The following is a 10373-nucleotide window of genomic DNA, read 5'->3' as shown; positions in this document are numbered from 1 at the left end:
ATGAAGACGCGGTAGAAAAGCATTCTTCGTATACCTAAGGCTCTGGTTTTAATCTCTGGCACTGAGGGGTAAAGGACTGCAGTGTGTGTGTGTGTGTGTGTGTGTGTGTGTGTGTGTGTGTGTGTAGTGTTGTATGCTCTTATCTATCTATCTATCTATCTATCTATCTATCTATCCATCCCCAGGGAGGTACTTGATTCAACAGGAGCATGTTTGTGTTTTATCTCTTGAGTTGAACAAAGTCGTTATGTCTGTGTAGTATCCACGGTCTCTGGGGAACTTCAGAGAGAGGCAGAGTTTCCAGAGAACCGCTGGAAGAGGACAAGTGGTTCTCCGGCCTGGGAGAAATGAGGAGACCAGACAGGGCTGGTCCTTGGCCAGATATGCCAGACAGCCAATGAGGCTGTAACCCCTTGTACAGATGCTCCTGGCCCTGGGCCCTGCCCTGATTTGTCATTGTTCCCTCCCCTTCTCCCCCCTTTTTTCTGCAGTATTTGGGGAAGGAACCTAAGGCCTTGCCAAAGCTAGAAAAATGCTTTATCACTGAGCTGCACCCCCCCCCCCAAGCCTCATCCTCACCTTTTTGGGGTCTCTGGTCTTCAGAATATACCCAGACTGTGTCTTATCTTCTTGAATAAGGTTCATGAATTAATAAAAGAGGCGGAAACAAACAAACAAACCCCATTTACCTCCACCTGTGGGGCCTTCTCCTCAAACTGAGAAACAGAATGCACATTTAAAATCAGATAATCTGGAGATAATGTGCCTGCATCTGCTTTTTGCCTCTTAAAAATGCCTTTCATTTCAGTCCAGGCAGGAAAGAGAGGTGGTGTCATGTCTGAGGAGAGATACTGGGGGCAGCAGAGTCAAGGAGGACACAGAAATGGCGCCATGTTGCCACCTGGCCAGACTGCTCCACCACCCGTCTGATGAAGGCAGAAAAATGAAGGGCGTTCAGATCTGGGAATGGGTGCTCAGCAGGAACGTGCTTTTTCTCTTGCACCTCCTGAGGCCCCTTCAAGGTTTCATATAGACCGCTGCCCAAGCCTCAGTTCTTGCATACTTAAGTGGCTTCAGCCTAGTTTTTACCACACACAGGGACTGAAACCAGTATGTACACAAGCAGGAGGCCATGCAGGGGAGACAAACAGCCATATGCTAGGCAGGCAAGCGACCGATGGCAAAGGGCAGACAAGCAACTGATGGTGACGGACAAAGACAGTCAGTCCCGGAGGTAGACGCCGAATGTCTGCCCTCCTTCCCCAGGACACCTGCTTTGGCCAGCCCCTCTTTCGCGTTGTACATGCACACCCGTTTGCGGACTGACGTAGCTGCGGATGTGAGGCCCTTTGCAAAGACGCAAAGGCAAGGCCTAGGGGGAGTCCGGGGAGCTCCAGAGGCCAAGGAAATGGACATCTGTAGCCTTAGGGGAAAAGGGAGAAGAGTGGGTGGGGCAGGCCCCCGGGAGGTTAAAGCAATGAGAACTAGCATTATTGAGTGTTGGTGAGAGGATAAATTAACCAGGCAAGATGAAGGTGTGCAAACATACTTGCTCCTGGGGGAGGTGCGGGGGAGCTCTCAGAAGGGCTGGGGAATGAATGAGGGTGATTCGTGGCGGCGGCTATGAAGGATACCTGATGCAGGCGAGCCGAGACGATCTTCCAGCGGGATCTACAGAGAGCTTCTTCCTACCTGTCCCGGCAGCCGCCTTCCGGGGCTAAACGTATTCCCCTCAGGCCTCTGCTCGCTCTTCAGAAACTGGCAACGAGACGATCGTTGCAGCAGCTGGGGCTGCTACCACCGTCCATGCCCGTGGGCGGCGCCGCTGTCCGGGCTCCGGTGCTGAAGCAGCGGCAGCGGTGGGCTCCCGCGCATGCGTCAAGTCCAGAGGCCAGTCGCTGGGCGGGGCCGAAGAGGAATCCGCCAATGGACACAGGGCAGGAAGGAGGGAGCGGAGACCGGGACGCCAGCTGCTGCGGCGCCGCAGCATCGGGGGGCTGGGGGTTCGCTGTCGTTAAGGCCGCAGGCTGCAGAACAGGCCTCTCTCCCCTAGCCAGATCTGATCATTGTCCTCAGGGATGTGGCCAAACCGCTGTTCCTGGACGTCACGTTTTTTTTTTTTACAAGAAACTAGACCGTGGGGTTCCACGCTTCATAGCGGAGGGTGGGGGCAGAGAGGTCGAGTCTCAAGAGTGCCCCTATTTCTCTCGGCTTCTCTCCGTGTTCTTCCGTCCTCCCCAGGGGGTTAGGTATCCGTTCGGGTTGGGCCGTCCTTCCCATTTTGGACCTGGCCTTGAGTCTGAGGCCTCTTCCTACATTAGAGTTTCTGATCGATTTTTAAAAGTGCGCAACAAGGGGAAGGGGGAAGTGAGGGAGGAGAGGCACTCAGAGAGATGCCCGGCTGCTTTCACACAATCAGCACCACTCCCCACCTCAGCCTTACAGAGACCCACCTCGGAGCCCTTGCCAGCCCCCACCAAGGACTAACTGGGGAGGAAAAGAATGTACCATGTACCGGGGTGCTGGTCAGAGGGCAGGCTTGGCTAGAGGACTGAAGCAGAATTACAGTGGATACCAGAGGTAGGAGACGCCTGAGTGCAGAAGAGTGGAGGAATCCCACCCTTGGATAGATTTGGATTGGCAAAAAAGGGTCTCACAGCAAGCAGGCTGTTCTGAGCCTGGCTGTGCGAGTGAACGTGCCATGCTGAAAGCGCCGGGCTGAGGAGAATCAGACTCAAGAGGGTTTGGATCGAGGATATCTCTTAAGCGTGTCCAAGTGCTGGTCTAGGCAAGGCAAGGGTTATAGGGCAAGGGCTGAGTGGATCTAGAGGTTTAGAAGTTACTTGAGTGACTTACAGTTGGCTGGAGGGAAAATAAAAGGCAGGCCTCAAGTGTTGCCGGGTGGGCAGGATATGGCTAGACTTATAAGATGGCTGATCCCATCTCTGTTCTGCGGTTTGCGGCAGAGAAGAGGCAGGTGCAAAGAGAGAGGTTTCTTGTAATGGAAGTTTTGGTTTCTTTGTATGCTATGTAAATACGCTTTTGTTTTAATCCCAAGTGGGGGATTTTAGTTGGGCCAAAGTCTGTCCACATATGTTAATTGTCACATGTGGGGCGTGATCTTTGTGGCACAGAGGGGGGTATGGTCTAGGACTCTGAGAGTATAAATATGAGGCCAAGAAAGAGACCGGGTGGCCTTCTGTGTGGCGTGGGGCAGTTTGGAGAGACCAGAGGCAGTGTGGCGGTTTGTAGTAGACAGATGGAGAGAAACACTTCAGGGCTCAGCTGCCTGGAGGAGACTGCTAGCTGCACCTGCAGTTGACAGAGACTGAGCCTTAGAAGAACCCCTTGACCCTAAATAGCAGGAAGAAGTAAAGGGGTCTGGGCCTCCTCTACCCACTAACCTTTTCTCTCTCTTACTTAAGGTTGGGGCATTGGTGGAAGGGAGATAGAAACCTAAATACTCCAAATAAAGTAGGGTTTTTAAAAAGACCCCTGCAGGTGGCTTTCAGCTACAGTTTCTCTCTCTAATAGTTTGAATGGAAACTGCCTGGAGACAGTGGGGCTGCAGCTACCTTGGATGGCTTTGAAGATGTGGAGGTATGAAAGACAGGGAGAGCAGGCCTCACCTGGAGTGGGGCTCAGGGGACTGTAACAGAAGAAGGTTGGGAGGTCATTGTGCTTTCAGGAAGTGGTGAGGACGGCTGCAGACAATAGGGAATGTCGAAGTCCCATCAGATGAGTGATCCTAAGCAGCCCTATGCTGTGGGTCCCGCCTAGTCAAGCTTCTGAGAATGCAAAGATGGATGCCTGCTTTGGACAGTAAGGAAACTCAGACCACCACGTGGATGTGAAGAAAGACAGTCTCTGAGGAGAACAAATATGGCCTCCAGGAGGCTATTTATTTGCAAGGGGCAAGTCTGGTTTAGACCCCGTGCCAAGCCAGCAGGGGATTCTATGCAAACTTTTCATCTGTATCTTCTTTTCTTCTGATTTCTCAGTGATGTGGACCATGATGATTCCCACAGTGCCCTGGGCCATGGCCAGGGGGTGGGCCACCAGGCCCTGGAGGGTGGCTTGCCCCAGGACAGTGCCCTGGGCCCCTTGGAGGGTGGTTTCCCCCAGGACAGTGCCCTGGGCCATGACCAGGGCGTGGGCCACCTGGAGGGTGATGTCCCCCAGGACAGTGCCCTGGACTATGGCCAGGGGCTGGACCACAGTGAGGACGACCCTGGCAATGGCCCTGTGGAAGGAAAGCCAAAAGAGAAATGTCAGAGTTCAAAGCCAATGCCAAGGGTTGTAGTTAACTCCTCTTTACCTCTCCTCCCCATGGGATTCAGTATGCCTGAGCGTTTGCAGGGGATCGTGGTAAGAAGTTGGGTGGCAGAGGTCACAAGCAAGGGACTGCTCCTAGCCCTTCTTCTTTAAGGACTGGGCAAGGAAAAGGGAAAGAATCTGGATGTTGTAGGTTTATTTCTTTTGCAGATCTGTGACCTCTTTTTCTGGATCTCAAAAAAAAAAAAAACAAAAAACAAAACAAAAAAAAAAAAACCAAATCATCTCACAGGCCCCTTTCCCATCCCAGGGGCCCTAGCAGAATGACTACAAGTGTTGTCTTGCTAGAAATGACAGCTCACTATATTAGGAGCAAAGGTGAAGCTTGAGAAGGCTGGATAAGAATTCCTTGAAAGCCAGGCAGGGGGAAATCTGGGCTCTGGAGAGAAGAGCAGGTCAAGGTAGGGGGTGAAAAGCAGGATGTGTTTGTGTATAGGTAGGAAGTGTTTGCGTGCGCGTGTGTGTATTTTGTTGTTGTTTTGTTTTTTTGGACAGGGTTTCTCTGTGTACCCTGGACTCGCTTTGTAGACCAGGCTGACTTTGAACTCACAGAGATCCACCTGCCTCTGCCGTCCTGAGTGCTGGGATTACAGGCGTGTGCTCCCATGCCCGGCACAGAAGTGTGTTAAATTAATATACGATAGCTGTGGTTGTAGAGAGTGGTGGCATAGGACTTTAACCTTTTGAGGGGGAAGAGGCAAGTGGGTCTCTGGAGGTCTGAGACTAGCCTGATCTATACAGTGAGTTTCAGGCCAGGGCTATAGAATGAGGACCCGTCTTTAATTTTTTTTTTTTTTTTTGGGGCCAGGTATGGTGGTGCATGCTTTTAATCCTAGCACTCAGGAGGCAGAGACAGGTGGATCTCTCTGTGAGTTCAAGGCCAGTCCGATATACATAGGGAGCTCCAGGCCAGCCAAGGCTATGTGGTGAGATCCTGTCTCAAAAAATAAAACAAACAAATAAATAAAGATTTAAAGCTGTGTCTGGGTATGGAGTTCAGTGATAGAGATTTTATCCAGAAACTACAAAGCCAGCAATGCAGAAACCAAACCAAACCGTAATTAGATAGCTGTGTCTGGGTATGTGCCCATGAGGAAGTAAGAATGCATTTATGTGTATACACTTGCACAGGTGTCCAGATATGAGCCTACAATGCCTCTGAGCAACTGCCACACCCAATCAGGAAGAAGAGAAAGATAAACTTCCCTTCTCGGATCCAAGAGGCTTGGGAAAGTGTTGTTTAACCTTCTTTTCTGGCTGGAGACCAGGAATGTTTAGCGCTGGGGTCTGGATCCCAGTGGGGCAGAGATGGGGTTATGCACCCCCTGCTCTGGGAGTAGATGGCTCCCTACTTTGCCTTGGCCTCGCAGGAGTTTGACTAGGGCAGAGTACCGGGAAGCCATTCTCCAGAACTTGGGGCTTTCCTCTTAACAGCAGTTCGTGCCTCATCTAGGCTCAGCCACTAGGAAACAGCTGCTCCCCACCCTTCTCCTCTCTTCTATGGCAGTGGGGCAATGGTCCAGTCCAGGGTGCTTGTCTGCTGCTGGTTGGGAGGGGAGAAGTGGCAAGCAGACAGCCTTCCCTTCCTTGCCTTCCTAACAGAAGCCTGTCCTAGGAGCCCTGCAGGGTGGCTGGGGTTTGAGAGGTAGCCAGCCACCCAGCCAGGGGAGCTCAGAACAGTCTGGGAAGCAGCAGGAGAAAGGATGAGCTGCTGGGCCAGGGGAGGGAAGTGAGGAAAGGAGAGAGACAGATGGGAAAACAGAGGAGGGAATGCCAAGAAGAAGGTTGCAGTTGGCAGGGGGGTGGGCGGATGCCGCAGCACCCCGCCCGCCCTTCCCAGGCTGCTCCCCGAGTCTTCCTGACTTCCTTTGGTGGAGTACTGGTCCAAGAATGAGGTGAGAGGCCCGGAAGAAAGGACCAGGGCAGGACTGGGGGAAGGGGCGGTGGGCAGAGGGCTAAAGAATGTTCCTACCTTGCAACCTGTGAGAGGGAAGAAAGGGGAAAAAGAAACAGCAGCTTCAGTCGTTTGGTTCTGAAGGAGACAACTTGCCCCTGCCTTCTCCCCGATGCTGCTAGTTTTGGGTTCACACCCCACCCCCATCAAGGCTCCTCAGCCCTGGCCGCTTGCCTGGCAATCATCCCTTCATTCATCCACTGGCAGCAGATTCATATTGAAAGTCAATACAAAGCTCACTTGTGCATCCCTGTGGGCTCAGGAACTGGCTGAGTCCCCCTGGGTGGCGCCGGGCCAGGTAGGAGGAGGTTAGGGTTTTGTCCACACTGCCAGTGGTCTGCCCTCTTAGCCTTGGTCAGATTTCAGGGCACTGAAGTGGAGAGGCACTCCATTGTGGTGAACCCCAGTTCTTCCCCCTCCATCTCCCCCTGGGCCCCGGCAGCCTTCCCCCATTCATCCATGTTAGGTCCACTTACAGCCCCTTGGAGCCGTGCGTTGGCTCCTCCTTATGTCTTGGTTACAACCTCCTAGTCCCCGCTCCGGGCCTTTGCTCATGCTGTCTTGTCTGCTGCTTGCAAATTCTCTAGCCTCACTCTGCCCTACTGTCCAGGAGGGATGCCACATCACTGGGACAGAACTGCTCACTGCAGAAGCCACCTGTGTGCCACTGGGTGTCCCCAAAGGTTACCAGGAGTTCTAGTTTCTTTGTATCTTTTTTGAGGGGAGCCAATGGCAAGGCTAGGCCCTGCCAGGAGCTAGGCCCTGGGCTCCAGACCCTATGGTGCTTTCATGGTCTCACCCAGAGCACAACGCCTAACTTCCCTGGGCCTCCTGTGCACCGTGGGAGAGGGACCTGCCTGTTTGTCTCCCGAGGTTAAGGAACTGGTGAGCTGAAGGATGTGTAGACTCGTTTCTTAAACTATAAAGTTCGTTTGCATTTGAAACTCTGCACACACACACACACACACACACATGCAAGCACACTTGGCATTCAGTAGATATGGCTGATTGCGTGCCTCTGCCCTCTCTCCTCTCCTCTCTCCTCTCTTCCCTCTTCTACCTCCTAGACTTCATGCAGCTTACCCGGATCCATCTTTCTGTAAGCAGTAAGCAGTAAGCAGCACACGGAATACCTGCGGTTAACAGATGAAGTTTTGGTTGGCAGTGGACTAAGCCCACACAGCCTCATCTCTTTCCTTCCTACACACACAGTTCCTTCAAAACACGAAAGGGGAGCCTGCCAGGAGCCCTTCCCCTTTGGTCTCTGTATAAATACCTGGTATAAAGGCAGAATAGGGATGTTTGGAGGGCTTGGTGTACCCAGTAGGGAAGGGCAGCACAGATTATGAGCGTTGGTTCCTGGGGACCCAGGAATTCTTAAGAACTTTGCTCTTGCTGCACAGATGAATGGATAGCCTTCCAGAGCCCTCGCTGCTTATTATTGTCTTCTTCCACAAGGATTGAAAGAGGGTGGGAGGTTTGAGGTCTGAGTCAGTCTGTCATTCACTGAGAAGCTGTCGTCATGGGGGCTCTTGGGGTCTAACCTCATCTTTTGCAGCCTGGCACACAAATCACAATTGGCAACCCCAGGATGGACCAGTATCTATAACTCTATAACACAGTACATGAGCATAGATGTACACACACACACACACACACACACACACACACACACACACCCCTTCTAAAACAGAAGGTCCAGAGCTGCAGATCAAGTCTAGAGCCTTGTACTTGGAAATCAGGCTCTCTACCACTGAGCCTGACCCCAGCCCTACCAAACCATTCATTTTTTCTTGGCTTCTGCATGTTCAGCTGAAATCAGACCCAAATTATGTTCAAAGTCTTTCTGGCTCTCTCTCTCTCTCTCTCTCTCTTTTTTAACTTATATGTATAGGTGTTTTGCCTTATGTTTGGACACCATGTTCTTGCAGTGCCCACAGAGGCCAGAGGAGGATGCCATATGCCCAGGAACTGGAGTTACATGTGGCTGGGAGAGGCCTTGTGGGTGCTGGGAACTGAACCCAGGTTCTCGGGAAGAGCAGCCAGTGGCCTTAACTGCGGAACCATCTTCCAGTCTTGACCGATCCTTACTCTTTGCCCTTGACTAATGATGAGCTTGGAAGAGTCTCACGAAGCTGGACTTGGGGGGTGTGAAGGGACGGGATAGGAAACCTTGGGGCCAATCAAGACCTGCGTTAAAAGGGCTGGCTATCTAAGCAACAGGAGCTGTTAGTTCTAGACGGGACTTTGCAAGCCCATAACTCTCAGGTAACCTCTCTACCTGGCAGGTCAGTTCTAACTCTTACAGAGGGGAGGTATAGGGGCTCTGCAAGCTGGGGAGGACAGACAGCGTACAAACACGCAGCCACCTGGCACAGGCACACACAATCCTTTAGAAACAGATCGACACAGTGGACATGCAACATCCCCAGACACACGGGAGCCAGTTTAGTGCACAAACACACATTCGGAGAGTCTAGGGCCGCACAGGCACCCAGTCCACCCTCAACAAGCAGGGCCAGGCCCTTACCTGAGAGTGCAGTGTAGAGTCAGGAAGCCTGAGGCTCTCTCTCAGCCCTCTCCCCTCTGGGGAGTAATTTATACAGGAGAGGGTGGGGCTAGGCCAACTCCTGTCCTATGCTCTCGGGGAGAGGCTAGAGCTGAGGGTTCAGGGAATGAAGGGGGATGGGCTAGTCACTACCTGGGGCAAAGAGCACGAGGAAACAGGCTCAGGGTGGAGCAGTTGAGGAGAGTAGGGAACATTCTCAGAGTCAGATGCGAGGTCACAGGTGACTGCTTCACGCAGGGCTAACGCACTGATTCCTACCAACTCGGTGGGCCCGTGATCTCCTCCCTGCGTGTGGAAGTGACCCTGAGTACATTCTCACCTTGGAATTCCATGGCCCAGATGAGTTCTTAAATGGCTGCCCAGTCCAGTGAGCTTGTCTGGAAACGGAGATCACACACAGAAAAGAGGACAGCAGGGTGGAGACCTATGAGGCAGAAAAGATGAAAACCGTTGCTTGCCCAGCGCCTGTCAGAGCACCCCAGCTATTGCTATGTGCTGCAATACTTCGCTTGGTGTGCCCCTCTCAGGCAGACCAGGAGCCCCTGCTATGAGCTTTCTGCCTCCTGGGATCCTCTCTTCTAATCCCTCTTATCCCCACTGACCTCTGCACCCCTCAGGTTCAGGGACTTACTGCTCCCTCAGTCACTTGGCCGTCATCTCCGGGCATTGTTATTTAGTGAGTGGTTTTTTTTTTTTTTTTTTTTTTTTTTTAATTTTAAGGATGTTCATGTGTATAGGTACCTTGCCTGCATGTATGCCTGTGTGCTTCGTCCACGCAGGGTCTGTGAAGGTCAGCTAGGATCCCCTGGATTCTGAAGAGGCCTCTGGAACCCCTGGAACTGGAGTTACACACAGTTGTGAGCTGCCATACAGAAGCTGGGAACTGAATCAGGTCTTCTGGAAGAGAAGACCAACTGCTCTTAACGGTGGAGCCATCTCTCCAGCCCCTTGGTGAATGAGTTTTGATAAATTTTCCGAAGCTGGCTGGTTGTTGTTGGGTAATGACCGGCTTCCTTTTTTGAGGTTTATATTTGTGTGGATTTTTTTTTTTTTCCTTTCATGATTATGTGGCTTTGAAAGTTATTTTCCAGAAGATGGTTGTGCTCTGTCTTGATACCACAATGTTGCTCAAAATAAGATCCTTATCAGCTAGGCCTCAGCGTGAAAACCATCAAAAATAAAAATAAAAACAAGGCTGGCAGTGGTTCAGTGGTTTAAGGCCGGTGCTGTTGCTAAGCCCAACAACCTGAGCTTCATCACCTGAGGCCACATGGTGGAAGCAGAGAAATGGCCCCCAAAAGTTTTCCTCTGTTGGTGCAGGCCTGCGCTCAGGCAGAGGCAGAGGCAGGGGCAGGGGCAGGGGCAGGGGCAGGGGCAGGGGCAGAGGCAGGGGCAAGGGCAGGGACAGAGAGGCAGGCAGAGAGGCAGAGAGGCAGAGAGGCAGAGAGGCAGAGAGGCAGAGGCAGAGAGGCAGAGAGACTGAGAGAGGCAGAGGCAGGTTTCCATGATTTCCAG

General features: G+C 52.2%; 1 long non-coding RNA gene across 1 annotated transcript; it reads right to left on the bottom strand.

Moving 5' to 3' along the window:
* Positions 1–3868: 3868 nt before the first annotated feature.
* LOC129678114 (uncharacterized) lies at positions 3869–8882 on the bottom strand. The gene is made up of 4 exons (XR_008720321.1): positions 8820–8882; positions 7373–7422; positions 6530–6659; positions 3869–4243 (listed from the first exon to the last, which is right to left on the bottom strand). It is a non-coding gene; the product is annotated as an uncharacterized LOC129678114 (long non-coding RNA).
* Between the last annotated feature and the right edge of the window lie 1491 nt (positions 8883–10373).

Source organism: Psammomys obesus, unplaced genomic scaffold (assembly GCF_907164565.1).
Source record: "Psammomys obesus unplaced genomic scaffold, mPsaObe1.curated_primary_1811, whole genome shotgun sequence".
Classification (NCBI taxonomy): domain Eukaryota; kingdom Metazoa; phylum Chordata; class Mammalia; order Rodentia; family Muridae; genus Psammomys; species Psammomys obesus.
Note: the sequence above shows the minus strand (reverse complement) of the source record. Positions and strands in the feature narration are given on the sequence as shown.